This window comes from Carassius auratus, chromosome 29, assembly GCF_003368295.1.
Source record: "Carassius auratus strain Wakin chromosome 29, ASM336829v1, whole genome shotgun sequence".
Lineage (NCBI taxonomy): Eukaryota > Metazoa > Chordata > Actinopteri > Cypriniformes > Cyprinidae > Carassius > Carassius auratus.
This window is the reverse complement of record NC_039271.1, coordinates 7,161,542-7,167,582: the sequence shown is the minus strand read 5'-3', so window position 1 is coordinate 7,167,582 and position 6,041 is coordinate 7,161,542.

Here is a 6,041-nt window from a genome sequence, read left to right as displayed (position 1 = left end):
CTGTAAAACTAGCTGGTATAGGTATATACTTACTAGTATAGGTACAAAGGAAATATATAAACAGTGCAACCAATGCCTGGTCGCGTGAAACCTTTTTCATGATTCATTTTTGTCCTGAGGAGAAATTTTGTTACATATGTAAATACATTTGCATTACATTTATGCATTTGGCATCCAAAGCAACTTACAATGCATTCAAAGTATCCACTTTATCAGTTCATGCATTCCCTGGGAATCAAACCCATAACCTTACGTGAGATGCTTTGATTCTGATAAATTATGTTTTTGTATGTTTATAAATAGTATTCTTAAAAATGCAGTGACATTGCTTGATATACTTTAGGTGCGGCTTAAGTGTCCAATTACTTTAGGGGACATTGGAGATGTTCAAGAATGGTAAACTCTCTGCAAAAAGATATTTTCAGTGGACAAAAGCCATTTACTCCAACAAAATACACATCAAATTTCAAAACCAGACTAAAGATGACAGCGTCTGCATTTGTAGCCTTGGATGACTCCATGAGTCCTTTGAAAATCAGAGAACTGCCATTAGCTTGTGATCTAAAGGCCTAGAGATCCTCCAACCCAGTCACAATGAATTAGACTTTCATGTTGATGATTTAGGTGTGAGGTTATTTTTTATTTTTTTTCTAGACACCCCCTAACACACTCTCCAGTCAGGCAGGCTCCCTGTCTACTTGTGACCTTCTCCGCAGCCATATTCTTCACAGAGCAAGAACATAGCCCTCAGCGAGACGCTGCTTCTCTCTCCAAAGTCTCTCCATGCTTTGGCACTTATTTAAAATTTCTCACCGAGACAAAAGATGGATTGCTTCAAATCCTCAGCAAGCGAGTTAAGGGTTCTTTCTGAAAAATTATGATAAATGTACTTTTTTCTCCCTCAAATATGATTTGAGATGAACAATGCAGCAGTTTCTATTCCGCCGTTCCTCCCAAGTTGATATTTCTACAACAAATTCTCCATCTATGCACAACGAACCAACCCAGTCTTGAAAAACAATGCTTAATTTTACAAGTCCCTGTAGCTTTGGTTACAACGTGATTTATTAATCTTCCACAGCCTGCGAAGTCTTATTTCAAAGCTTTGTATTTCCAGAGAGGGAGGGTGGAAATTTAATCAAACACTAAGAAAGAAGCATCTGAGGGTGCACAAAGTCTTCAGAGACAAACTGCCAGAGCTGTGCTAGCATGGTTGAGCGTCACCTCAGGTGAGTTTCTGCAGAATGCGTCTCACGTTGTCATGTTGCCACCGCAAATGCATCTGTCTCCCTCTCTCTCTCCGTTTCTCTCTCTTTCCGCAGGCCTTCATATGAAGGGAAATGTTATATTTAGCTGACCAGTATTTTGTTTGTTCACTGGATGTAATGGTGCCCTTGGAAGACTGCCAGACTGCTGCTGAGACCAATCTCTCTCTCTCTCTCTATCTTTCTCTTTTTGTCTCTCATATACATGTATAAATTTATGAATATATTTTTTTTATTGTGACATTGCCACCCAGACTGAAAATGCCACGTCCAAAAGTACCAAGTTGACTTCACATTGCACTTCCAAAATACTAATAATCTTGAAGAAGCATCAAGAGTTATCAAAGAAAACTGCATGCTCATTTAATCCTGTCTATCATGAAACACCTTGGGTGTATTAATACTGTACTTTATAACCACTTTATTAAGGACAGTTCGCCAAACAAAAATCAAGCTCCTAAATGACAAAAAAGCATTATGAAAGTGGCTAATTCATCTTTTGCATTACATTATAAGTCATTATATTTACTCACCCTCAAACCCATACAACTTTTTATGTGGAACACAAAAGGAGATGTTTTGAAGAATGATCACGCTGCTCTTTTCCATATAAAAGAACTGGATGGGGACCAAATACTTTCAAGCTCCTAAAAGGACAAAAAGCACCATAAAAAGCAAGATGAAATTGGTGTTATGTTCCAAGTCTTCAGAAGTTTTGTTTACAAAAGGTATATCAAAACATACCAAAAAGCTGTTATTCACTGAATATCTTGACATTTTTTGATCTCCATTCACTTTCATTGTATAGAAAGAGTAATAGTTGATGCTCCTTTAGCTTCTTTTGGTAATTTTCCATTGCCAGAGCAAACGAAACAGAATAATTGAGTATGTCGTGCCTGAAATGTCAATTTTTTTTGTCGATGTATTTTTGTACAATGTATAAAATGGCACTGACCTCACTTCTGTGACAATTCATCATGATAACACCTCCGCAAACCAATTTACCTGTGTCTGTCCCGAGGATTATCTCAAAATGAGAATTTATGAAATCAATATTTGCCATGTTGTTTTATCTGACACATTTAGATAGTAATGAGCTCAGCTCACATCAGATTCGGGCCTAATCGGAAACATTACCTTGGCAAAGCTTCTGCAATGCGTGGGTGCCGTGATCCTGGAAGGTTTCACCATGTAAATGCGCTTTAAGGGTCTTAAACGGCATTTGTTTTTGGAGACAAATACCCTGAGCAGTCATTCAGGCTTAAAAAAACAAACCCTGACCTACTTCTAAACGTGGACATACTCAAAAGAATATAAGTCAGTCAGTGTATGATAGCTGTCTTGATTAAAACGTAAAGTGCAGTCAACCTGCTGTCCTGTTGGTTTCTACCTCAAATTCTCCATGAATGAGATTACTCTTCCCAGAAAGCTTTTGTACATTCAAAATTAGTTTTCCATATACTCACATGTCTTTCACAGAATCTCTTCTCTTCATGTGAGAGATTAATGTGAGCGAACAGCTGAATCACATTTTCAAAGGCTGCATCACACAGCAGTGGGGTGGCCACCTCTGCTTCAGCCTCGTCTGGTCACTGGAAAGCGCTGGCTTTTATCAGCACAATCTGCTCCTGTGTCCCACGTGATGAGAAAGCACCTGGCCTCCAATTGAGGAAAAGCTGTCCAAACCATCCGAGGTTCACTGGTTTGTGGTCGGGACCTCAACTGCGGCACTCGCAAAAACAATGTGGCCGCCACTTGAATACAAAACCTCAGTGACGGAAAGCCTCAAATACAAACATCTGACCGTTTATAATTACAAAGATGATTTCCAAGGAAGCACCCAGATTGAATTTGCTCATTTTAATTGGATGTATGGAATGCAGCTCACATTTCCTAAACAAACAGAGGGAATTGAGCTTTGCCATTTTCCGAGTGCAATGAGTCTCATCGTACATCAACAAATGGAAAGTGCAACGAGGAGGAGCTGTAAAATCATTTATGTATTCATAGAGAATTACTCAACCGCTGCTACAATGTTATCATACTCTGAGAATGAGTGTGAAAGCCCCAGATTGAGAAACACCTTATTCTTTTTATTCAAGAATTTTCACTTGTGTCTACAGTTGCTAGACTTAAATGACCCTAAAAGCACCAGTAGCTGCTGCTAGCATAACGGAGTTTACAGTGAAGTTTCCTGCACTACACTGTAATTAGATTTGTATTTTTGCTTTCCTCTGCCAACCTGCTTTGCTGGTGTCACAACGATTAAATAGCAAGAGAGCTTCTTCCACACTGACCTTTAGACAATGTTCTCACAAGTTTTAATTTGTCAACTAACAGCTGTCCTACAGTGGATATAAAGTACATGTGCATAGCATTTCATTGTATTTAACAGTCATTTTTTTCTGATAAAAAAAAAAATATATTTCCACCACATCTCTATATGTACAGTGTTAAAGTTTATTATGAAGTGGAAATTACAGTTTTGGAATATAATTGTGCCCGGCGATTAATGAATATGAAATATACAAAATAATATTTAATAATAATAATAATAAAAATAATAATAGCTAATAATAATTTAACATTTTAGCATATTTTGACCAAATTATGGCTTGATATGTAAAAATAATACAAATGTTTACAATGATAATATTTAAATATTTTAACAAGAATATTTTCATTTTATTTATGTATTTTTTGCTCAATTTGACCAAATTACAGGTTGCATGCAATTATAAAAAAATAAAATTATTCTGTTCAAAAGGGATTTTTACCTTGATTTTTCACATCATGTTTCATCTTGGTTGGCTGTCTCTGTGGTGTCTCTTCATAAACAAGCAAACCCCCCCCCCCCCCCCCCCCCAAAAAAAGTATAGTTGATATTATTGGTTATCGTGTAAAAAAAATTATAACTGAATGGCAATTTGTAATGTGTGTAAAAATTACAATCATTTTCCCACAATAAATAACAAAATGGTTTATTACGATCTTTGCAATCAGTTTTATTAATTTATTTCCATATTTTAAGATGGAAGGTCTTGGAAAGGGGCTTTAAATAAAAGGGAAAACTGTAAAATAGCAAAAATAATTACGATTAATGCATCCTTCATATAACAAAATCTGTTGGTTTTAATAAAAACCAACCCCTGAAATTCTAAAAATGTCCATAATTGAACAAACACACATTTATGTGCATCATACATCTGCAGGAAAGCCGCTGCAAATGGCGGTGTTGCTGAGGTTCTGTAGGCGGAGAATCGCCGCCTCCTCAAGTTGCAGCTGCGCTTATCTCAGTCAACAGGCTGCGGCGAGTCTGACAAGCACTTTTGTCTCAGCCCACGTGCACTCCTTTATCTCAGTCTTTCTTTCCTTCGCCCTCATCTTCTTCCTCAACAGCTGTCCAAACCCAAGCACCCCTCAGCCTCTTCATCACCCACTTACGCCAACTTCGCGCAGCCAATTAGCATGTTGAAATCCCAATCAAAACAACGGTCTGTCAGCCTGAAACAGAACGACACTCGGTTACTCTGCCTCCATAATCCATACGCCTGAGACTTGAGCTTTGACAGTACAAGTGTTGTGGCTGTGGTGATACCCCTGTGTTTGTCTGGAGACTTTCTGGATGTCTTAGTATGCCAACATACACCTCGACTCACACTACAACACAGAAACTATCCTATGTAGATCATTCTGCAATGGTAGTCAGCCAATTGGAGCCCTTAGGGCAAATTCATTAAGTATGCCATTACTTTGTTCAGCACATTTTTTTATTGTATTGATTTTCTCTAATAGGATTAATATAGGTGTAGCTGATTTGGTGGAAATAAGACTAAAATTAAACTTGATGGCTGCTATTAGCAAAATGAGCAACAAGCAAGGGACATTTCCATAGAGTGCTTAATGTTTTGTTCAACGGCTGGTGTCATTATTATTAGCAGGCACTAAGCGGCCAACGGCTTTCTGTCACCTGCAAATGAAGATGCATGACAACACGTTTCTCGCCGTTCAAGAAGCATTGTGGACAGATGCCCCAGCTTCATTCTGTATTCATTTAAGTGTACAAAAAAGGGAAAACATCTGCATAAGGTGAAGGGCTTGTCATTGGAGGACGAATGAGGAGATTATTTGGAATATGCTGTCTCAGAACTAGCTATAAAATGGATTTTGCATCACTAGCTTTGTGATCCCAGACTGTAAGAGTTTCTCTGAGATACCAGATAAGATGAGTCTCTTTTAAATTTGATTGCAGAATTCAAAACTGACACTCGCCACATGCAAGCAAAACTTTAGTTTATAAAAGACTCTAAAAAAATAAAAGTTACTGACTAGCATGTAGGGTTCGATTAAGAACTTTTAATATTCATGAAAACCTTCCATTGCACAAAAGGTAATTTATAGTGGATACAAATTCTTCCGATTATTAAAAAGTTCTGTTAAGTGGTTCTTTTAAGAACTTTTCCATTCAAGGTTCTTTGTGGAACCAATTTTTTTTCCCAAATAAATAAATAGCTAGCCAATCGTGTGGAACCTTTATAATTTAAGAGTGCATAATACATAGTTTAAATTAACTAAAAATATCATTAAAAAAATAATAATGCATTTCTTTTAAAATACAGTTTTTTCAGAGATAAACAACTTGAGAAAATCTAATTTAATTCAATAGTTCGAGTTCCTCGATTTGAATCGATCAAAAACTGGAATATTATTATTATAAATATTATTATAAAATTTAGTCCAGTGCACTGTTAAAAAAGATCAAAATAAATTAAGTTG